The following is a 25,908-nucleotide window of genomic DNA, read 5'->3' on the forward strand; positions in this document are numbered from 1 at the left end:
AAAATTACCTTGATGATATAAAGACGTTTGGTGCAAAGAATCACAACTACCATTTTCATTTTTATGAATCAACCCCTTCAATTTATAAATATGTGCAAAGAATCACAGTTACATAATGGGTTTTTCATGTTTTCTCCTCAACCGCATATTACAAATCTAATATACAAAACCGTTGTATCTTCCTCTCCAAAATTTTCAGTAGACATTAGATGGAAAATCATGAATGAACTCAAAATCCATTCAGTTGATCTGCCCCACTCGAGAATTTGGACGATTTCACTAACTTATGTGGAGTGAAAATCAAAGACGTAGAGAGGACAAATGAAAATTTGTGGGAAGTTGTTAGTTTTAAGAAAGTCAGTAATTTCAGGGGAAGGGAAATAAAGGCTCACTTAAATTTTAAGCTGAAATGTCGTCGAAATGTTTATTTATTTAATAGCTTCTACGCAATATGCCGACCTTTTTTCACTCTAATTTTCATATTTTAATTTTGGAATGATAAGGAAAGCAGATATATGAGTATTGACATATGCATGTACAGACCATTTGAATTAAGCCCAATTTTCTTTTTATTAAGAACTAACAAAAAAATGTGCCATTTTCCCTAATCAGAGGATATATTAGATCCCGACTATACTGCATCTAGAGGCAATAATTAAATTTTACGTTATCCATTTTCTCTTTTTTGTTAACATTGTTAGAACACCAAGTGATAAGTGATTTTCGTTGCGTTCAGGGTTCACCATATTATTAGATAAATATTGCAACGAGTGCCTTTACAGCACGAGTTATCTCTAGTCTATAATATAAGGAACACGATTTGTTTGGTGTCCCAAGGAATTTTCGTTACTTTTTCGCTAGACGGAATTGCCCCTCCATGTTTTCTCTATTCTGCCTGCCTATCCGTCGTATTTTGGTAGATTTGGTGAACTGGAGGGGCAAGTAGGTACTCCCTGTTATGTCTAAACAAAATCGTTTTCCCCCCTATACCATAATCACCGAAACACCTTCACCAATCACCAGACCAGGATTCCTTCAGTTTCATCTTCTCCCACACAAACTGTAACACCCCCTAAGCTAACAGCTGACTAATCCAAGATATTAACTAAATAACGAGGCACTAAGGAATCTAAATCATAAACTTAAGCATTCAATTAAGAAATTTGCTACAAATCTTAACCCAAAACTAGCCCCGTTCTGAAATATATATATACAAGAACTCCTCTCAAATGATACATATACAATAGTCATTTGGTTTGCAAATAAAAATATACAACATAATAAACATAGCAGATAACTTAACGCCACAAAGTTTCCGCTGCGCAACTCTGATCTGTCTCTGAAACTGAAAGTGGGAATGGGTGAGCACATCATCCCTAAAAGGGGTGCCCAGTAGGAATAACATTTAACTTTCAAGTAATCATAAGTAAAAGTTGGAAAACAATACATGTTTTCCCAAACATTAAAAAGTGACCAAGTCATTGAAATAAACAAACATGTATATGGACAAACTCCTTCTTCAAACAATGTATAATATTGATACCACTTCCACACCGAATAGTAATATTGATGCCAATACCACACCGAATAAATATATAATAGATATATATGCGAAGGAGCGCATCCCATATACTACATGTGGAAATTCTTATTTCGCATAACAATTCTTATGATAACAAACATTACAAGTCCTTTCCAAGTCGTGGAAAGATTCAAAGAATCAACAGAACAATCATAATGTAATTTAAACAAAGCATGGAATGCACAAATAGACAATGCATGAGTTTGTTAAGCATAAACCTTTGTAAAAGAAACAAAAATGGTTACAAAAGAGTTAAATGTATTCTCACCTCTTTTGATGACAAGTCACGCCTACCTCGAGATCCACGATCCACTGGTTCATTCTTTGAATCGATCGTTGTTAATAGAGTCTAACTGTTAATTACACAAGAACTCTAAGAATTTAGCCACAAGGCTCACACAAGGCTCATAACATAATTTCATACAAGTCTCTAGTTATAGTCTAAGTGAACTATCTAATGGTTCTAAGCCCATTATGATTCTACATCTTTTATTATATATCCTTAGCATAACTAAGAGTTTACTAATCCAATTAGAGTGATTCTATAATCCCTAGCTAAGTCTTATGAATATCTACACTTTGTAGAATAAGCCAATGGCTAATTCGGACCATAAGTGGTCCAATTCATTAAAATATGAAAACTAACTCTAAACCTAAGTTCACTACCCTGGCCCATTAATCTAAGGCCTGGTCCAAATAGGTATATTAACTATCACGGATGGTCAAATGGGTCAACTAACAGTCCACATCAATCAAAGTACAGGGTCAAGGTATAACTCGGTCCACTGAGTCAGCTCGGGTCAAGACAGGAAACTCGGTGAGTCACAGATCCGACTCAGCAAGATACACTGAGTCATCTAAACACATTGAGTCAACTACACTGACTGGGATGACTAATAGGTCTAATACTAAAGAACAGAAGTTTATACAATTACTAAACATTTCTTTCATTCAAATAGAATTCAATAATTCAATTACAAACACAACTATAGCCTACCTGCAGTTCAGCAGTTCCAAGCTTTCACTGAAGAGATTCAACTCAACATATTCATCTAACCTTCATTCTGAAACTCAATTATCTAAACCTTAACCGCAACTTCTATTTTATTTACACTTCTCTCCCAATTATAATGCAACCACACCCATTACTTATAATTACCACTCCATCATATATTCACCAATACTAATGCTTCAACTCTAAATTCATCTGCATTTCAGCCACAACCACAACCACCAAAATGGTATTTACTGAAGATTCATCCATACCTGTAACAGTTCTTACATTCATACAACCATCACAGCTCAGCTACGTTTCTTTCAGAACTACAATTCTTTGCTTCTGTAACATCATTCATCTTAATTCCTAATTACAATCATTCATCTTAATTCCTAATTACAATCATTCATCTTAATTCCTAATTACAGATTCACTCATACCCACCATATCCGTTCTCAAGTCTCACTTCATTGATAATTTCCTAAATCCAACAAAAGAACTTCATAACTTACTAAAATTGCAAAGAAGGACAATTACCTCAAAGCAACTTCTTTCAACCAGATTGAATTCAATCTCTTATTTGTTCTCGGACTAAATCCCAAATTGAAATGGATGATTCACCCTCTGCTTAAACTTCTACCTTGATTTCATCAAAACCCTAAACCGTCGATTTCATCTTCTCCAGCTAAACTTCAAGCCCAAGAACCCTAAATCTCCATTATATCAAAAACCCTAATTTCAGATTCAATTTCCTACAGAAACTGCAATTAAACCCAATACATCCACCTATTCTTCGATTCGGAACAAACCCATCATTAATTCAATCCCCTAACCATTAACTTCATCTTCACACTCTCCTCTGAACTTTTCTTATGAACCCTAGCTCTTGATTCGATCCTCAAATCAACTTCAGAACAACCCCACAACTTATATCAAACCCAATTAAGAACGAACCCATCTTCAATTTCATCTTAATCATCACCAATTCGAAACCCCAATTCATAATCATAGAAAACCCCAATTGGTTCTCTGAATCATCTTTTATTCTTCATCAACAACAACTTCGAATCCTCCATCATCTATACATCTTCATCAGTTGATTCTTATCAATCAAATCTCACTAACAACTCACAAACCTCTCTCAGAAACACGAGCAAGAAGAACAAAGAAAGAGAAAAGAAAAAGAAGAAAGAAGAAGATAAGAGGAAGAAAAAAAAATGAGATCGAGTTTATCTTCTCGATGTAGTCTTGAGATAAGGTCGACCCTATTTGCTGAGACACCCATTCGTTTCAACACGTGCAACCACTAGGGTAATATCCAAAATTACTATTTTACCCTCCGAAACAAATTGATAAATCTTCTTCACCCAGTGTCTGAATGACGCGTGCGGGTAGTCCAATATGCATAACGTTTCGAGACCTATTCAGTGATACTAATTTCGTATCTGGATCGTTGTTAGATTAATTTCTATTAATTAACGTTCGTGTTAAACTAATCGAGTTATTAGCGGCTAAGACGACTCTTGACTAGTCTAAAAGCATTGACGAGCTTGAGGGTCCTTACATTCTCCTCACCTTATTCATTTTCGTCATCGAAAATCGAACTACCCTTCTGGTCTTCAAAACTCCCCACCTTAAAGAATAATCCTATCTCTTATCTAAGCACAAACAACAAGAAATAAAGCCAAACCTATATGGCTTCTACAACTAAAATTTTTAGCTCTAGGTTGAACTATGCTGATTTTAGTTTCTATCAAATACAGAAGTCTAAGTTTCTTACACTAATTTCTATCTTATAAAATACTTGTCTCTAATTACAAGGGAGATTCCTACTAATCTTTCTAATTGACTTTATAATTATCGGTTTTCTAAAAGATCTAAATCATACTAAACGTCTATGATCGGTCACCTCTGAATGAAGTTGCCCTGTCAAGGTTGGCCAGTCCAAACAATGCCTTCCTACGAAAAAAGAGAACACAACCTTCACTATTGCCCAATGCTGGATTAACTAAGTATTAATTTATTAGGATTAATTAGTCTTTAGCTTTTATCTTAACTGGTGTAACCTAAACTTTTACTTTGTAAAATATATGAATAGTTCACATCATTTTAAGCAATTTAATCACCAAAATTTATTTTATTTTAGTTTTATTTACCGGTATTATTATTTATTTATTTTATCACTACAAGTAATCCAAACTCGATTCACGTCAATTTATAATATCTAATATTTTAACTTCAGTGTAATACCATATATAAATTTTCCAAGTATTATCTATTATAAATTTGCTACTAGCCTAATTACTCAAATACTATTATCAACTATGTTATTATTCTCATTATTCTTAAGTTGATAGTCCAGTTGGTACACTAAGCCTTAATCTTCTAAATATAACTCTACATTCGCATAAAGATTGTTATTATACATTTTATTTATTCATGTTGAATCTATATACTATATCTTGTTAAATATTGGCGCTGGTAATTTAATATAATTTAAATCTGCGTCTGCATAAAATTGTAATATATCCTAATAGTCTTTAAGTTTTACTATTAATGTGAAGTATCCTATTAATATACAAATTTGTTTTCTTTTAATTCTAATATTACACTAAGCATCCAAATACTATTATTCATACTTGTAGATAGGGAAAAACGATTTGCTGGTTTTTACGGAATAAAGGAGACGACCGTGCGGAGGAGACTCCTTGAACCGAGCGAAATGTTTGACCTTACACAGATGCCCTGCAAGAAGGGAGTGCTTTAAGTTCGAGAGATCAATTTGTAGGACTGCAGCCTAAACCAAGACAATGGCCGTTCCAGAGTCAATTCAGTCACAAGAGAGGATGGGTCAATCTGTAGAAGGGAAACTGAGGAATGTGTGAGATCAATGGTGATCGAGATTGTAGGTGTGTTGTGTATTATGCGTAAGAAAGTTCTGGATGATTGAATTTACTCAGTTGAGAGTGATTACTCAGATGATGAGTTCGTGTAGACGAAAGATTGTCTGTATGAACTTGTCGAGAAATTCCTGTCTGTTTCAATAATGATTCAGAGGCCTTTTATATTGCCGGAATTGTAAACACCTTGATCCCATAAAGTGTGACAGTTGCTGAAGTCAAGTAGTGGGGAAGTTGGAAGTTGTGTCAAAACCAGTTGCTCATCGTGTGGAGACTTGGTTGATTTCCCATCCAGGTACTTTGCTAACTCCTCCAACTGATTGCACGACTTGATCACATTCTCATCGTGTATATGAACACATGTGTCGTAGACCGCCAGACCAAAACCCTATTTAATATCCCCCCATGTGACACGATTGACATCTCGTGATTGTGGAGTCAGTTGCTGACTTTATGGGACGACGAGTCCTTGTATTGCTGAGTCGAACATGATTTGGAAATGTTCTGAGACTCGTGATTTGAACATGCCTGCTGAGACAAAATGATATTATCGAATAAATGTTGACAACTTAAGGTGAGCAAATTTTCCTGAATTGTTGAATATTGATAGTTGAACCAATATTCCTTAGTTTGAACAAATATTGCTCGTATGAGCAAGTGTTGCTCGTATGATGAATTGTTGGTGTCAAGACCAGATAAAATAAAATATTAATTTAAGATACTGGCAGCTAGGACGAGCATAATTATTAAAGTGTTGATCTCGGGATCAACGTAAAATTATTAATGTTTGAATCTGCTCAAAATTATGTTTTTGCAGAGCTCTGGATTTGAAACCCTAATTTTGATCAATTGATGATTTATTGAAAATAAACCACAGTGAAGGAGGGACCGGCTACATGGGATGACGAGTCGACCATGTAACGCCCAGATACTCAGATGAGCAAAATACCAAAGTCTCCTGAAAACTAGTTGGTGAAAAGATGATTAAATGCTGGTTTAATCATTTATTAAAATAGTGCTCGTGTGAGCGTCAGATAGTAAAACCTGATTATGGAGAGATGAGGGACCGACCAAGGGGGCATGAGACCGGCCCTTGGTGGTCATGGGACCAGCTGATAGTCGTTTGAGCAAACTTCAAGTTGTCTGAGAAGAGTTTGGACCCAACATGAGCAATTGAGCAAATTAGGTTAAAATTGTTAAAACACGTGGGACCGGCTCTTTGCAAGCCTCAAGGCCAGCCTTGGTCGGTCAAGGAGACATGCCCGTCTCACCATCTGTGTCTCAGTCCTGAGAGTTTCGATATTTTCTAATGCGCGTTTGAGCAACATTTTGAGAAAATATGAAGGATTCAGGGTTTTGCTGAAACTGGGGAATCTTCATGAGATGATGAAAAATAATTAATAAAATAGGGAATTTCCAGGTTTGGGACCGTCCACGGCTAGGGCATGGCCGGCCAACTAGCAAGATCGGTCCCGCAACACCTTTCCAATTTTTATGCAATTTTATGTATTTTCCCTGATGTGAGCGAAATACCATAAAACGGAGGAATTTCATGAGATCAATGAATTTCCATGAGATTATGGAAATAATAATAATAAAATTGGGATTTGTGAAGTGTGGGACCGGCTATGGCTAAGACATGACCGGCTGGCCAATGAGCACGGTCCCATGGCACTTTCCCTAATTTTATATTATTTTCATGACTTTAGGAAAATATCATGAAATCAAGGAGTTTGTTGAAACTAAGGATTTTCCTTGAAGTGAAGGAGTTTCCATGTAATGAGGGAAACAAATAGTATTAAAATAATGAGACAAGAGCGTGTGGGACCGGCCACGGCTAGGGCATGGCCGGCCGGCCGGCCAGAGTCCGGTCCCGCGCATTTTCTCCCTAATTTTACATAATTTTCATGAGTTTAGAGAGATATCATGAAATCAGGGAATTTTCATGAGATGAGGGAAATAATAAAATAATAAGGAACCATGAGGTGTGGGACCGGCCACGGCAAGGGCATGACCTGACGGCTAGCAAGCTCGGTCCCTCGACACATTTCCTTATTTTTATTATTTCTTTGACATGAGGAAACACCATGAGATTAGGGAGTTTCCTTGAGACGAAGGAGATTTGCTCAAATGAAAAGACTTTCACGAGATCAGGGAAAAATAATAAAACATGATAAAATATGAAATTAGGCATGGGACTGGCCACGGCGTGACTGGCCGGACGGTGAGCTCAGTCCTTTAGCGCCTTTGCCAATATTTTTTTTTAATTATTTTTAATCCCATATTGCATAGGTTCATCGTTCCTTCGTATTTTGGAATGCTCGTTTGTGCATTCAGGTGCTCGTTTGTGCTTATTGCTGAGTATACTTGCACCGTTTTAGTTGGGGCTTACTCAATAGATTCTCAGATGCCCGTACATTAAACATTTATCACTAACCCGTGGAATTCTGCTGGGAAGAACTACGAATTGAAGTGACGAAATATTACGAAGAATCGTATAATATTGCTGAATATTCAGTTAACGATTAGAGATAATTAATTGATGGATTTATACTAGCATGCATGCTGTCTAGGAGCATTAATTATCTGAGAATTGAGAGATATTAGCTTGTTGAAACGCCATGTCTCTTTTATATAGTCAGGGAAAACCTTGTTGCATCCTGAAGATGTTATTGCTCTATACTAGCAGGCAAGCTGTCTAGGAGTCGTCCAATCTTTCGATCATATATAGAAGTAATTACTGAAATTGCTCAGTATTCATGAAATGTGTCGTTGCCTCAGCTGAGAGACTACACATCTACGTATACTCTGAGAGACAGTATTCTCAGTCAGAGATTTCATGGCATGAGCTTTCATGCTTCAATGAGAGACACGAGCCTCAATATTCATCTGATTGCTGGATCAGGAGCATGTACAATTATCGTTTTTCGATTTTGGCCTTTGTCGAAAATCCACCATCTACATTAAGTCCCCTGCTTAGTGAGGGACATTCATGTACTTCAGTCAACACTGAATGGTGACTTTCCAGTTATAAACAAAATAAGTAATTGAACTTAGTCGTAAGATAAGACGTTACCATATTTTCGATTGAATGAGCGAACCATGGCTTGAACGAAGATCCCAATAGCATGATAGAGCATCGAGCGCAAATTGGTGTAGTACTGTTGATTTAGGATTCATGGGTCCGGGCCCAAGAAATGAAATCCTTGTTTTAGGAACAGACGCTCGTTCGTTTATTAGTTTAAGGAACAAACAAAATAGACCTCTGTCTGATGATATTAAAATTTTGCCTATGAGCTTTCACGAAAACTAAAATTTTATTTTTATTTTTTTTAAATATGTGAGATTCACAAAGTGGAATAAACTGTCGTTTCAAAGGTGGATGCTCGTACGAGAGAAAAGTGTTTTTTTAATAGACGTGTGCGTCTGTTAGTAATAAAATTTTGTGTATGAGCTTTCATGAAAAAAATTTATCTTCGAGCTTTCAGAAATCTTTGAAAATATACTCTCGCTTCAAAGACAGATGCTCGTGCAAGGTAGCAAAAATATATAGATATATTTTTCAAAATTACGTGAGTTTCACATTAAATATTTATATATTTTGTAAAATCATGTTTTGATGTTGAACAACTGTTGAAAGTAGACCATTATACATGGTGAAATGATGTCTGTATGTGAGTTTTCAAAATTGTAGAATGGACGTCTGTCTAGTTTTTGAAAAACCAGTGGATGTCAAAATTCACGTGGGTTGTTTAGGGTTTTATGAAAATCAAGTCATGATTTTGAATAATGAATTTTGCTCGTCTTTGCAGGTTTGAGGGAACGAGCAAGTTTTCGGAATTCTGACGTTATAATCACTACAGCTAGTGAAATTATAAATAGGTAAGAGTTGGATTGTTACCATTTTGTTACGCATTTGTTATTGGTATATCCATGACTCCATGTCTTTTTCCTCAGATAGTGGTGACTTCTGGTTACAACCACTCTTCTGGCCCTTCCGGGGAACGCTCCAGAAATATCATGTCAAAGATGAAGACTTCTGCAGATGTTCATGCCGAGGTGAATCAACCTTTCAGAGACGCTGGAAAGCTGATGCATTGTATGTCGAGTCGTCAGTGATGGAATCAACGCTTTCTTAGCCTTAGCGGATGCAGAAGAGAAGCAGGGACGAGATGAGTTATTACTGAAAAGGAAAGTTGAAGATGAAAGGCTTGTAGCTTATCAGCAAAATGCCGCCGGCTTCAGTAAATGAGACTAGCGGCTGAAGATGAAGACTGATCTCGCGCAGAAGGCGTAGCTTTTGATTCAGATGTAGATGAATGAAGAATTTCGTCATCAGAAAATTCAGAAGTCATGTCTTCATTGAAAATGTTGTAGAATCTTCGTCCGATGTCGGGTTTTCATGATCTACCCATGTTTCTTCATCCTCAGAAAATTTCCAAGTTTTGTCAAAGAAGATTTTCGGCTTTTGAGCACGTTTAAGGGCCGAAATTGACGAAACAATAAACTTCCAGGAGACTTTCAGAAAATTTTCAGCTGGTATGTAGTCCAATGTTTTAGCCACATCGTTTTGCTCGTTTCTCCAATTTCTATGAATCTTGGATATGTTGTAGAGGACATCAATACAAAGAGAATGGTATATGACCCATCCCTAGATTCTTCACCAATTTCTCCCAGATCGCTTCTTTGTGCGTGACAGTGTAAAATCATCTTAGGCGAGCTTGTTGTAAAACATTCATGTTGTGTCTTTAGACCATTCGCTTGTGTCTTGAATGGTTGGTGAAGGATTTTAATGTTATTGAGTCATTTGAGATCAGGAACCCTTGATTGATACATGAGCATGGTGCTTGCAGTGCCATCTTGATTCTGTCAGTCGTAGAAACATCACTTCTGAAACCCTAGTCACGGGACCATAACTGAGGTTGCTCTCAAGAGGGGATGATGTAATGACCATGGTTGCATGTCCTGGTCGTAGCATTCATTTTATGATGAATGATTAGCACATGAGAGTCTGGTGCCACGGGTCTTGGACTGTGAAACTGATCATCATGATCAGTGGACCATCAGTCCCCAGTATTCTGTTAAATCTCTCTCTTTCGTTTTCCCTTCTTCCGCCAAGACCTAGATAGAGGACCCGGGTAGAAAAATTGATGCAAAGACCTAGGTGGTCGAAGTTGGAGTTACCTTGATGAAGGACTTGATGGAAAGACCTGGTGGACACCGATCGACTGTGGAAGTTATGAATCCCGTCCAAGAATTGTTGTTTGCATGTTGTATGCTCTGGAAGCTGTAGGAACCCCATACGACGTCGGAATTCGATGTTTGACCCCAACTTTTGAAGCTAAGAGACTGAGTTATCACATGATAAAAGAATAAATCAATTTGGAGTTGTATACGTCAGCCAACAAAGCATGCACATTTGTAATTTATAATCCCGTACAAATTTTTCAGATTCCGTAGACCTGACGGTAAAGGTCATATCTTTCGTATTGTATGTCCGGTTGATGCGCCCTTTTGGTATGTTGTATAAGAGACATAGACGAACATCTTTCGTCGAGGAAGTATTGTCCCATTACTCACTCATTGGTACGTTTTTGTAAACCCATGGGCTGAAGTATGTTGTATCTCATTTGTAGAGGTGATGAGAACTTCTTGTAGAGGACTTGGGATTGTGCCCGCCTATTGTGCAAGCTTCGGAAAGACTTTCATGTGAACATATTTCATGTCTACACACCTTGATATGAATCATTAGTGCTTGGAGAAGTCCGATCCATCGAGTAACACTTCAGAGAACGGATAGTTGATGAAGCTGGTCATGAGGATGTTGCCCCTGGGACCGTCATTGATGCTGGATCACGATAGAATTTTCTCCAAAAATGCTTGTTGATGCCGATACTCTGGTCGGAGTTGCTCCAAAGACCGAAAAGGTTAGATCCATGATTATCGACGTAGTCTTTACTTCTTCATCATCCAGTGAGCCTTTACATTCACGAAATATTTGATGAGTTGAGCGTCCCTAAGATGAGGGTGTAGGGTTTAACCCAAATTCTCCTGAACCTTTAATGCGAAGTGCCTTGTCAGGAAATCGATGTTGTTGCGGTAGATAGCAGCGGAAGTTTCCATTCTGGATGTGACCGGTGAAGAGAGGAAGTTTCTCAGTCATGCAGGGGCTTGCGATGTAGAGAGACCCGTTGATGGAATCACGTCAGGTCGCAATAACTTGTTATATGGATAACATTTATTGAAATAGAATTTATTTCTCCAATAAGATCAAGTCCATAGTGTATGTTGAAGGAGCTTGTGCCATAGATGGATGAATAATGATGCATCTGCTTCAGAAGTCTTATCATGGGATAATGAAAACTTATCGATTGTAGTTCAGTTGCACTTTGATCGTGCTATTATTGAATCAGTGTGTCATCGTCGAGATATTTGTGCTGAAGCCAGATGCACCATTATCGAAGGTGTACTCTTTGATTGGGAGTACAATTTGAAGGCTTCTTAGATGCTTGAGCGTTGAAGCGTACATACCGTAAGCATTGAATGTCTTAGGGGTTTGATCATCTCGGCCTTGGAGTATCTTCTGTTGATTCAGCATCCCTTTCGTTGTGGTAGTGGGATTAGACACTTGTGCAGACATCAGAGCTTTTTGATTTTGTGGAACACATGAACTTGCAGGAGAAACGCCCAAAGTGTTCTTTACCATGTTTAGACATCATCTCAGTAATGAATGTTCCAGTGCTTGATTCAGAGAAACGTCAGATTCAACCACTTGGTAAAATACTAATGCGGTGAAGCTACCATTCACAACGTCTTGCGGAGTTGCTAGCAGAATTGAGTCCCCATGCTAGGATAGCATGTGAGGAAATAAATGACATAGACATGGAATGATACTTGCCTGAGTGCAGAGCTCTTGATGAATGTCTATGCATCTTTTGCAGGTTCTTGCTTCAACCTCGTCAAAGTTTGAAATTCCTCCAAGTACTCTGATGATGGAATGTCCGTCAAATCTTCTGGATCAGAACTTTCTTCGTTGGAAAGATGTGCAACCAAAGGCGCTTCGTCAGTAACCATCTTTTCAGCGTGGATCCACGCTCGTATGAAGGACGTGTCATATCCTGGATCTTCCTGATTATGTGAAACTTGGTTTCTGTCCAGGTTGAACTTATGTTCACTTTGAGAGTGATGTAGCCATAAGTATTTCTGAGCGTTTCTTCAAGGTCTCTGATTGAGATGGGAGCATGAGTAGCTTCTTGTCGAGTGATTCATGTGTATCCGATGGTTTTCAGTGGAATGTTGTTGATAGAGGTGCCAGCATCGATCAACGTTCTTCCAAATTCGTTTCTTCTGAGATTGACTGTGGTAAGAAGTCCCCAGTCGTACATCTATTGGTCTATGGCTGGAGGCTCAAGAAGTATTTCCGAAATGGACTTCTTGACACGATGTGGTTCAGTGATGTGAACATGTCTCTCCTTTGTGCCTTCGACAGATAGCGCAATTCACGTTCGACGAGAAGGATTGAACTGCCTCTTTGATAGGTTGTTCAGAGAGTGTAAAGGTTCTGATTGGGAGAGGATTCTTGTGTACTCCTTCAGTCCCCAGTTGAAGTTATTATGGATCAACCTTCTCTTTGAAAATGTGCTTCAAAATATTGCAGTTGCTTGTTGGATGATTGATGAATCTATGAAGGTGACAGTACCTGGGATTCTCCATTTCTTCTTCAGTTGGCTCTCTCCTGATGAACGACAATTTGATTGCACCATATTGAACCCAGACTTCCAGTAACTCGATCACTCCTTCATGAGAAGAGAGAAGTTTGAGTTTGTCCGATCATTTGCCGATTCGTTGATGTCGGGTCAAGGTTTGTGCATTTCAAGATTGGTTATCTTTCTTTGGTGCTTTCAGAGGAGCTGGAGGTATGCTTGCGTGGAGGTTCGGATTTACGTTTGCTCCCTTCTGCAACAGTGTTTGTGGAAGGTTGAAGGTTGTACTGCCTGTTGATCAGACGTCTGCAACTTCGAGTGTCTCGAGGTTCTTTAGCCTTTGTAGCTTTTGTTCTTTCCAGTAAAGTGGGTGTAGTAGTTTCCGATCTCTTCGCCGCTTCATGAAGCTCTAAGAAGGTCTGGAAACGAAGATTTTCCAATAAAGCTCTGTAGACCGGGATCATGCCGTTGATACACAAGTCTACCAGTTGTTGCTCCGTGACGTTTGGATCATGACAGTCCAGGTCCTGGACTCTGAATTTTTTCACGTAGTCATTGGGGTGTTCATTGATCCTCTGAAACATTCTTCCAAGATCAGAGAGAGTAATTTGCTCTGACACAAAGAAGTACTTTCTGTAGAAGGCGTTAATCATTTCTCCGCAACTGTTGATAGTTCCTGGTGCGATGTTGTTGTACTAGGTGTATGCTATGCCTTTCAAGGATTTTGAAAATTCTTTGAGGCGAACAACATGGTTATGTTCATGTTCACCAAAAGCTTCCATAAACCGAGAAACATGTTCTCGAGCATTGCCTCTTCCATCATAAAGGGTGAACGTTGGAGAGACATAACCTTTTGGTAGTGGAATCCTTTGCGTAGCAACAGGGTATGGAGGCTGGTGGCCGACATGTGGTGTCTTGTCTTTTTCATGGTTCTCTAGGAGGCGTTCCAAATCTTCCCGAGTAATGAAATTTGATGATTCCTTCGCTGATGAATCGTCTGCAGCTTTGCGGACTTCATTGTCATCTACTGTATGAATTGGAACGACCTCAGGGTCAGCATCTGAGGATGTTTCTTTTCCTTTTCCCTTTTCTTGAGTCTTCTCTGACATCTTGTCAGTGAGAGTTTTGAGATAATTGCACAACTCCTTCTGTGTTGCAACCATGTCAGTATGATTCTTGTCAAGAGTCTCTTGCACCTTCATGAGATCAGCTATGGTAGGTGGGTTTTCTCTGATTTCCTCAGGGAAACAACCAAACAGGGTATGTGCTCCAGTATCGGTCTGATGAGGATTGACGCCACCGCCATTGTTGGAAGCAGGAATGGTTTCTGGAATATCATCATTAGTGTCGTTGCTATTGTTAGCATCATTTGTGTTAGGATCTGCGATCGTGCATGACCTAAGATCAACCATCTTGTGAAAGCTTGATATTGCAACCGAGAGATTAATCTCCTACTGTGGCCGCCAATATGTAGATGGGGAAAAAAGATTGCTGGTTTTTACGGAATTGAGGAGAGACCGTGCAGAGGAGACTCCTTGAACCAAGTGAAATGTTTAACCTCACACATATTCATTGCAAGTAGGAAGTGGTTTAAGTTCGATAGATCAATCTGTAGGACTCCGGCCTAAAACAAGACAATGGCCGTTCCAGAGTCAATTCGGTCAAAAGAGAAGATGGGTCAATCTGTAGGAGGGAAGCTGAGAAATGTGTGAGATCAATGGTGATCGAGATTGTAGGTGTGTTGTGTATTCTGCGTAAGAAAGTTCTGGATGATTGAATTTACTCAGTTGAGAGTGATTACTCAGACGATGAGTTTGTGTAGACGAAAGATTGTATGTATGAACTTGTCGAGAAATTCTTGTCTGTTTCAATCATGATTTATAGGCCTTTTATATTGCTAAAATTGTAAACACCTTGATCCCATGAAGTGTGACAGTTGCTGAAGTCAAGGAGTTGGGAAGTGGGAAGTTGTGTCAAAACTAGTTTCTCATCGTGTGGAGACTTGGTTGATTTCCCATACACTTACTTTGCTAACTCCTCCAACTGATTGCACGACTTGCTCACATTCTCATCGTGTATATGAACACACGTGCCATAGACCGCCAGACCAAAACCCTAGTTAATATCCCCCCATGTGACACGATTGACATATTGTGATTGTGGAGTCAGTTGCTAACTTTATGGGACGATGAGTCCTTGTATTGCTGAGTCAAACGTGATTTGAAAATGTTCTGAGACTCGTGATTTGAACATGCCTGCTGAGACAAAAATATATTGTCGAATAAATGTTGAAAACTTAAGGTGAGAAAATGTTACTGAATTGTTGAATATTGATAGTTGAACCAATATTCCTTAGTTTGAGCAAATATTGCTCGCATGAGCAAGTGTTGCTCGTCTGATGAATTGTTGGTGTCAAGACCAGATAAAATAAAATATTAATTTAAGATACTGGCAGATAGGCCGAGCATAATGATTAAAGTGTTGATCATGGGATCAACATAAAATTATTAATGTTTGAATCTGTTCAAAATTATGTTTTTGTCGAGCTCTGGATTCGAAACCCTAATTTTGATCAATTGATGATTTATTGAAAATCAACCACAGTGAAGGAGGGAACGGCTACATGGGATGACGAGTCGACCATGTAACGCCCAGATGCTCAAATGAGCAAAATTCCAAAGTCTCCTGAAGACCAGTTGGTGAAAAGATGATTAAATGCTGGTTTAATCATTTATTAAAATAGTGCTCGTGTGAGCGTCAGATAGTAAAACCTGATTATGGAGAGATGAGGGACCTACCAATGGGGGATGAGACCGGCCCTTGGTGGTCATGGGACCAGATGATAGTCGTTTGAGCAAACTCCAAGTTGCTTGAGAAGAGTTTGGACCCAACATGAGCAATTGAGCAAATTAGGTCAAAATTGTTAAAACACGTGGGACCGGCTCTTTGCAAGCCTCAGGGCCAGCCTTGGTCGGTCAAGGAGACATGCCGGTGTCGCCATAATGTCTGCGTCTCAGTCCTAAGAGTTTCGATATTTTATGATGCGCGTTTGAGCAACATTTTGAGAAAATATGAAGGATTCAGGGTTTTGCTGAAACTGGGGAATCTTCATGAGATGATGAAAAATACTTAATAAAACATGGAATTTCAAGGTGTGGGACCGACCACGGTTAGGGCATGGCCTGACAGCTAGCAAGCTCGGTCCCGCAACACCTTTCCTAATTTTATGCAATTTTATGTATTTTCCCTGATGTGAGCGAAATACCATAAAACTGAGGAATTTCATGAGATCAAAGAATTTCCATGAGATTATGGAAATAATAATAATAAAATAGGGATTCGTGAAGTATGGGACCGGATATGGCTAAGGCATGGCCGGCCGGCCAATGAGCACGGTGCCATGACACTTTCCCTAATTTTATATTATTTTCATGACTTTAGGGAAATATCACGAAATCAAGGAGTTTGTTGAAACTAAGGATTTTCCTTGAAGTGAAGGAGTTTCCATGAGACGAGGGAAACAAATAATATTAAAATAATAAGAGAAGAGCATGTGGGACCGGCCACGGCTAGGGCATGGCCAGCCGGCTAATGAGCCCGGTCCCGTGCGTTTTCTCCCTAATTTTACATAATTTTCATGAGTTTAGGGAAATATCATGAAATCAGGGAATTTTCATGAGATGAGGGAAATAATAAAATAATAAGGAACCATGAGGTGTGGGACCGGCCATGGCTAGGGCATGGCCGGCCGGCTAGAAGCTCGGTCCCACGACACATTTCCTTATTTTTATTATTTCTTTGACATGAGGAAACACCATGAGGTTAGGGAGTTTCCTTGAGACGAAGGAGATTTTCTCAAATGAAAATACTTTCATGAGATCAGGGAAAAATAATAAAACATGATAAAATATAAAATTAGGCATGGGACTGGCCACGGCGTGACTGACCTGCCGGTGAGCCCAGTCCCCTAGTGCCTTTGCCAATATTTTATTATTATTATTTTTCATCCCATTTGCATAGGTTCATCGTTCCTTCGTGTTTTGGAATGCTCGTTTGTGCATTCAGGTGCTCGTTTGTGCATTATTGCTGAGTACAGTTGCGCCGTTTTAGTCGAGGCTTACTCGATAGCTGCTCAGATGACCGTACGTTGAACATTTATCACTAACCCGTGGAATCCTGCTGGGAAGAACTACGAATTGAAGTGACGAAATATTACGAAGAATCGTAGAATATTGCTGAATATTCAGTTAACGATTAGAGATAATTAATTGATGGCTCTATACTAGCAGGCATGCTGTCTAGGAGCATTAAATATCTGAGAATTGAGAGATATGAGCTTGTTGAAACGCCATATCTCTTTTATATAGTTAGGGAAAACCTTGTTGCATCCTGGAGACGTTATTGCTCTATACTAGCAGGAAAGCTGTCTAGGAGCCGTCGAATCTTTCGATCTTATATAGAAGTAATTACTGAAATTTCTCAGTATTCATGAGATGTGCCGTTGCCTCGGCTGAGAGACTACACATCTACATATACTCTGAGAGACAGTATTCTCAGTCAGAGATTTCATGGCATGAGCTTTCATGCTTTAATGAGAGACACGAGCCTCAATATTCATCTGATTGCTGGATCAGGAGCATGTACAATTATGGTTCTACGATTTTGGCCTTTTTCGAAAATCCACCATCTACACTACTTCATGTTTATTTGTTTTATTTTAGAGATTTACTAGGTCATTTATTAGTTTAAAAATAATTTCGATACAAAATTACTAACAAGTTGAGTCTTTGTATTTTATACATTATATCTTCACTTACTAAAGTCTAACGCCTAATAAGTATTATATTATCTATTTAGTTTAAGCAAAATATATATTTCTAGTTTTTTATTAATATAATCTACAAAACTTAATCGTAATTAAGAGTTATTAATTTTTTCATAACTATTTAATCATAATTATTTTTTTCGCTATATATCTTTAATGAGATTTTTGTTAAGTTAAATTCAATAATTTAAAAACAACTTTTTTTTTTGGAAATCACATATCAATTCATTCAAACCAAAATAATGATTACATGATTGCTTACAATATTATCAAAAACACCAAAATACAAGATAATCAAAACCCAAATACAAATGATGACACCAATTGCAAATACATCGCGAAGACAAAGAGCCATGCACCGCAAAGATATCCAATTTTTGTGCCAGTAATATTGACGAATGATGGTGTGAACCAGGATCAAATCCGACCATTTGAAATAATTATCTTATACAATAAGAGATTCTCCAATTAAAATGGAGTAATTTGCCCAAAATCTTGTAGATCCAAACGAATCTGGATGCCCTAAATCCCTCTTGTTGAAGATGAATCCAAAGCGAATCCGAGTAGAATCATAGATGTTCTTGATGATCGAGAATAGAAAGCCAAGAAACACCATGGAGATTTGAGAGAATCATTATTAGAGCAACAATAAAATCGTCCTAAAGACGAAGAAAAGATCATCCAAATAGCGAAGAAATGTGTCCATAGACACCACATACAACAAAAACAAAACCTAGTGTTTGAGGGTGAAAACAGTTTCTGCTGATTTTGGTAATTTCGAGTGTGTGGGTGACAAACGGGTCTAAACCTTAAACAATGTACTGCAAGGGAGTACTTTGATTCGAGAGATCAATCGTACAAATCCGGTCTAAACCAAGAAATGGCCGTTACATACTTGCTTCGGTCACAAAGTGAAGGAGAAGGGTTGATCTAGGGAGGGAAGTGAAGAGAGTGTTGAGACCAGAATAGTTGATTCGGGAAGAGTAGTTGTTTGACGACTTGTATCAGAAAGTGAAAAGCTAACAGATGGGAAAGCTAACAAGTGATTTCTGAGTGTTGTATTCTCTTGACCAAAACTTGTTCTTTGGTGGAAATAGGTGAGATCTATTTATACAAGTTGCAACGAAACGTACCATGGTCTTGTAAGAAGTGGAAACGGTTGAGTAAATGGAAGAAAGCGTTAACGGGTAACGCCTGGAATTGATGTTTCCACAATGAAGGAAACGTTTCACCATTAGTTCTTGTATTTACTAACCTCCCCACTCTTATGACACTTTCTTGTAACGGGCGTAGTATACGCCGCACGCTGTAAACCGCCAGACCAATACTCTGATGAGCATCCCCCAGTTTGTGACATGTTTTGATGTCTCGAGTGTTTTGTGTAGCATGTTGCTATTGTTTGGAAAGTTTAGATTGGGAGGCTTTCCGGCTCGGTGGTAACCTTCGACGGTCGAGATTTTGCATCTTGAGAGGAAGGTTAGTCGTTGATTGTGGTTACCTTCTGTTGGTAGCCAGTGGCGTGGCCACGGTGCTGGCATGGCTTGCGCATGCTCTTGACGTGGTTAATTAGGGTTTGGTGTCATGACCATAGAATTGGTATAGCTAAGTGTGCGCCGTGGCCAAAGAGTTGGAAGCGTAGCCAAAGGTTGCCACAAGTCGTTTGGTTTAGTGGCGAGCTTGTACGACTGAGATTTGCATCTCAGAAGGAAGGATAGCCGTTGATTGTTGCAACCTTCCATTTGGAAGCCAACGGCATGGAGGCATGGCCGTCATGGCTTTGGCGTGGCCAAATTAGGGCTTTGGCACCGTATCCAAGAGATTGTTACAATTCGTTTGGTGGCAAGTTTGTACGGCTGAGATTTGCATCTCAGAGGGATGGGTAGCCGTTGATTGTTGCAACCTCCCGTTTGGCAGCCAGTGGCATGGAGGCATGGCTTTGGCGTGGTTTAGGCGCGGCCAAGCTAGGATTTTGGCATAGTTTTAGGCGCGGCCAAAATTAGGGTTTTGGCATAGTTTAGGAGTGGCCAAAATTAGGGCTTGGCATTGGGCCAAAAGTTGCCACGCGTTTGGTGGCGAACTTGGACGGCTGAGATTTGCACATCAGAAGGAAGGGTGGTCGTTGATTGTTGCATCCCTTCGTTTGGCAGCCAGCGGCATGGAGGCATGGCTGGTGTGGCTTTGGCATGGCCTAGGCGCGGCCAAGCTAGGATTTTGGCATAGTTTTAGGCGCGGCCAAAATTAAGCTTTTGGCATAGTTTAGGCGCGACCAAAATTAGGGCTTGGCATTGGGCCAAAAGTTGCCACGCGTTTGGTGGCGAACTTGGACGTCTGAAACTTGCATCCCATAAGGAAGGGTGGTCGTTGATTGTTGCAACCCTTCGTTTGGCAGCCAGCGGCATGGAGGCATGGCAGGCGTGGATTTGGCATGGTTTAGGCGCGGCCAAGCTAGGATTTTGGCATAGTTTTAGGCGCGGCCAAAATTAGGGTTTTGCAATGTTTAGGCGCGGCCAAAATTAGGGCTTGGCATTGGGACAAAAGTTGCCACGCGTTTGGTGGCGAACTTGGACGGCTGAGATTTGCATCTCAGAAGGAAGGGTGGCCGTTGATTGTTGCAACCCTTCGTTTGGCAGCCAGCGGCATGGAGGCATGGCCGACATGGATTTGGTGCGGAGGTGTAGCTGGCATGGCATGCCATTGGCACTATGGTGCGGATGGCATGGTTGGTATTCCTTTGGTTCGGAGATGTGGATGGCATGGCATGCCATTGGCACGGTGGTGCGGCTGGCATGGTTGACATGCCTTTGGCGCGGAGATGTGGCTGGCATGGCAAGCCATTGGCACGGTGGTGTAGCTGGCATGGTCGGCATGCCTTTGGCGCGAATATGTGGCTGGCATGGCATGCCATTGGCACGTTGGTGCGGCTGGCATGGTTGGCATGCCTTTGGCGCGGAGATGTGGATGGCATGACATGCCATTGGCACGGTGGTGCGGCTGGCATGGCTGTCATGCCTTTGGCGCGGAGATGTGGATGGCATGGTGGTGCGGCTGGCATGGTTGGCATGCCTTAGGCGCGGAGATGTGGCTTGCATGGCATTCCATTGGCACGGTGGTGCGGCTGGCATGGTTGGCATGCCTTTGGCGGGGAGATGTGACTGGCATGGCATGCCATTGGCATGTTTGGCATGCCTTTGGCGCGGAGATATGGCTATTAGGGTTTAGCATGTCGAAACCCTAGTTTAAAATATGTGGCACACACGTGATTGACACGTTTGGCTAGCATGCGCGGCTGGCATGTGCAGAGATGATGCCAATCAGTACCGAGGGTTCTGCCGTGGAGCATGGCATATAAAAAAGGTACCCCGGTAATTTTACGCAGACATGTTGAATGGTTCAATAAATGTGCTAGTGGCGACATTATTACTCAAGTGTGACGTCACTGTCTGACTAAGGTTTTACGATTTTAACCCTAAGCTAAAAACCACCATCAACCTTAAGTCCCATGCTTAGCTCGGAACATGGGCATTGTTGCTAGGTAAGCATAAGATGGTGACAGACAAGGACAAAATAGAAATGGCAAGTCATGAAAAGAAGGTCAGGAAGATCCGTCTAACCTTTTCGAGAGGTAAGGAGTATTCGTGATTCTTGTGTTGGTGGCTTTGCGTAGATTCTGCTCGTGGTGCTTCTAGCTAGGCCACAGAATGGTAGTGGTGGTTGCTGTCCGGGACGCAAACAGTTGGCGTCAGCTTGGAATGGTTGTGCGTCATCTGGGCTAGGTTTGAGAACACAAAACGGAGAAGCTAGCATAGACTTGGCGTGAAGGGGAGCCGCCAGCATTGGATTGTCTTGGAATGAGCCGTTAGCATTGGTCGACTTGGACTTGGAGCCGTTAGCATTGGATCAGCTTAGACTTGGAGTCGCTAGCATTGGATCAACTTGGAATGAGCCGTTAGCATTGGTCGGCTTGGACTTGCCGCCGTTGTCCTGGTGCGGCTTGGAATGGAGCCGCTGGCGCTGGATACTGTCTTCGGTTCACGGAATGGTGAAAACTGGTTTCGGAAATTCGTCTACCAAATGGTGGTGATGGAGCTGGAACTTCGGCTACCAAACAGTGGTGACGGCGCCTGGCAAGTTTGTTTAAATTAGGGTTTGGCATGCCGAAACCCTAATTAGCGCCTCCTACTAAAAGCGTTGTAGAATTCTCATACGAACTCGGATTTTGACGGTTCACCCTTCCATTCCGATTGGAAAAGAATTTCCTATATCCTCACGAAGGAATATTTAGGTTTCGAGCCCGTTTAGAAGGTGAAAACAGTCCGACAGTAAAACTCAGAAGGGATGTTGCGGGCCCGTGGAACAATGGCAACTGGCTTCAGTTCCGTGGAAGGATGACGGCTGGATTCAGTTCCGTGGAAGGGTGACGACTAGCTTCAGTTCCGTGGAATGGTGGAGGCTAGCTTCAGTTCCATGGAAAGGTGACGACCGGCTTCAGTTCCGTGGAAGGATGAAAACTGGCTTTAGTTCCTTGGAAGGATGACGACTGGCTTCAGTTCCGTGGAAAGGTGACGACCGGCTTCAGTTCCGTGGAAAGGTGACGACCGACTTCAATTCCGTGGAAGGGTGGATACTGGATTCAGTTCCGTGGAAGGATGACGACTGACTTCAGTTTCGTGGAATGATGGCAACTTTGTCTAAATTAGGGTTTGTCATGTCGAAACCCTAATTAGCGCCCCTTACTAGAATCACTGTAGAATTATCGTATGAAATCGGATTTTGACGGTCCGCCCATCCATTTCAATCAGAAAAGAATTTCACATCTCCCTACGTGAGAATATTTAGGTTTCGATCTCGTTTAGGAGGTGAAAACAGCTTGACAATAAAAATCAGGAAGAATTCAGGAGGGATGTTGCGGGCCCGAGGTGGCATAGTCGCGCCCAACCATCTATTCCCTTTTATGGAGAAAAAAGGAATCTTTATTCTGTTCAAACTCTAGAAACTCCGTCCACATGAAAAAAGGTATCGACCCTCTTCTGTTTTCTGTTGCTCGTCTGGGTCCGTGCTTTCATCTGTAGTGTCTCTCCAGTGGATTCCAAAATTTACCAAACTCCATTGCATTCTTGGTATGGATGGATGAAATATATGCTCGACAACGATCATGTCAGGGATAATCTTGGAGATCGTGGTTGCGTTTTCGGTCCATCCTTGACTTTAGGTTGTTCAGTGTCTGGACTGGTCGCGATGATGATATGCTATGGATGATTGTATGGTAGAAATCTTCTGAAGCCACTGGATGAAATAGATGAGTTGGGAGACATTCTGTTGTCGATGTGCTGTTATCAAGTATTCAAGGACTTTGTTCCAAGACACATCCTTCGAACCAGCTTCTGAATCTTGGACTATTGTATGGAATGAGATGCGGTGAGCAGTCCCCGGTTATATTTCTGTTAGATCCTACGGAATGGCCGAATATGTGAATGTATCTTTGTGGCGTGCTTTTGGAGTCTTCGATGCACATGTGCGGCTTCATGTTGAGAAATTCCTGCGGCTCGTAAAACTTCGGCAGTGATGATGTTGAAATCAGAAATAACCAGGTTGAGGGGAGTGAAAGCGTCCCATGCTGGTAGTACCCATGTGTAGCATACTTTCATTGCATCGCCTTGAATCCATGTCCACGGGATTTAATACAAACTTATTGTACTCTTCTGGATGTGACGCTGGGATGCTCAGGATATCACATGGATGAAATATTCTGGATAGCGAAGAGGTAGATATGAGAGAGTTATGTTGTTTATCGTGGATCCCTCTGTTTCTTCAAGAAAATATTTTAGCCGCGTCTCTGGAGTTATCTCATGAGTCTTTAGTGGTCGTCGGGATGGACTGCGATGAGCAGTCCCCAGTCACATTTTTCTTTAGTTTCTGAAGTTGTTTTCCTCTCAGCAGGCTTGGGATCCACCGCGACCTCGTAAAGTGTTGAAGGCGTCTTCTAGACAGAGAGGTTATGATATTCCGTGTAGATCCTCAGTCCCCAAGTATGGTTTACATGTTTCCATCTTTGTAGTGATTGCTTCTACGGTGAAGCTCTGGCTGGTATCGGCAAATGAACAACAACAGTTCTTGGTAGCAGATGTAATTAGAAGAGACTATATTGTCGTAGGAACAAAGTAGGTTGGATGGAATTTTATGGGCACCCATGGAAGTAAAAGGATTGGCTGGATGCGTAAGCGAGCAAACTTTCCATGATCACGAGTTTTTGCGGGATGAATCAAAAGGTGGCCATGACTATGAAGATTGGCTGGCTGAGATCATGATCCTTGACATGGGGAGTGTGGTGGAACGATCCTTTGCAGGAAGGAGTGGCGGCCACGGTACGATCTTTGGCAGGAGGGAGCGGTGTTTAAGCGGCTTCGGCTCTTGGAGAGGACGTTGAAACTTAAGGAGACAAATGCTGCAGCTTCGGCTTCAGATCCTGGAGCATCTTATGGAGAGAACGCTGAAGCGGAGCGGCTGCTGGAGCGAACGTTGAAGCGGAGTGGCTGCCGGAGCGAACGTTGAAGCGGAGCCGCTGCTGGAGGACATTGAAGTGGAGCCGCTGCTGGAGGACGTTGAAGCGGAGCGGCTGCTGGAGCAAACGTTGAAGCGGAGCCGCTGCTGGAGGACGTTGAAACGGCGCCTTGCAACTCCAGAGCCTTGATGGTTACAAGTGACAATATCATATCTATTTTGATTCACGTTATGAATGAAGTATTTTGTTAAACTTGGGTAGAATTCAAATTTCAGGGTTATTTACGGTTGGTAAGGATGGTTCAATTACGAACCGTAACTACATTCACAAACGTAATCTAACTACCATTGTCATTTACGGTTGGTCACGATACTGAAGATACAAACCGTAACATCAACTACGGTTGGTTTATGTAATATTGTTACCAAGCGTGACTAGCATTTACAACTACGGCTAAACATATATAAGTCATTTAAAACCATTAGACCATCTTCATTACTAAATCAACATTACAACCATTAAATCATTACAAATATAAATGACATCACAACTCATTCATTTGTGCGAATTAAAAGGATACTAATATCCCGGTCTACGAGTGCGATAGAAGTCTTTAAGGATGTTGAAATGAGGTAAGTATTGAAAACTCGACCTTTTCCATCGTCTCCATTCCTGAATAGAGCTCTCTAAAACTTCAGTGTCAGTTTCACCCCTTAATCGTATTTGACCCAAAATACGAACTAATGCCATAAATTCTTGAACGTTATCCCGAATAGTTTCATATCGAACATGCAACATAATTCCGTCGCGGTGATTAGAATTACCTGTTTCGGAACAAAAGTTTCCAAAAATAGTTCTCAAATAACTTGTACTCGCAAAACCACATCGACGTCGTTCTTCTCCTCTTTTTGGATGGCATAGAACATAGTTGCGGCGAATACATAAATCTTCTTCCAATATAAATTCAGAGTTTGGAGCCATATTCTAGTTTAAAGTAAGGTAGGAGATGATTCATGTGGAGGTGTAACTTCTAGTAAGGATGAAAATCATATATATATAACAATTCTGTTTTTTTATTTATTATGTAACAGATCTATTTTTTGAAAATATAGTCGTTGAAGGTTTCAACGGCTATATTTTCAAATGTGACTAAGACAACTCAGTAGATAATCTCATGAATATCCAGGAAATAAATAAGTTACGGTTGGTAACTAAAAACTGGTTGAAAACCGTATCTCTGAGAATTGATTTTTCATCATTGTTACGGTTGGTATGTACTAGAAGTTACACACCGTAACTCTCATGAAAAATCAATTTACATGTATACGGTTCACTACTCAGTTACAATTACCAACCGTAACTCTGCAAAAAAAAATTATACCAGGGTTACGGTTGATTATGT

General features: G+C 40.5%; 1 long non-coding RNA gene across 1 annotated transcript; it reads right to left on the reverse strand.

The window, feature by feature from the left end:
- Nucleotides 1-1,130: 1,130 nt before the first annotated feature.
- LOC113335040 lies at nt 1,131-3,801 on the reverse strand. The gene is made up of 3 exons (XR_003353140.1): nt 2,580-3,801; nt 1,851-1,935; nt 1,131-1,345 (listed from the first exon to the last, which is right to left on the reverse strand). It is a non-coding gene; the product is annotated as an uncharacterized LOC113335040 (long non-coding RNA).
- Between the last annotated feature and the right edge of the window lie 22,107 nt (nt 3,802-25,908).

Source organism: Papaver somniferum, unplaced genomic scaffold (genome assembly GCF_003573695.1).
Source record: "Papaver somniferum cultivar HN1 unplaced genomic scaffold, ASM357369v1 unplaced-scaffold_137, whole genome shotgun sequence".
Classification (NCBI taxonomy): domain Eukaryota; kingdom Viridiplantae; phylum Streptophyta; class Magnoliopsida; order Ranunculales; family Papaveraceae; genus Papaver; species Papaver somniferum.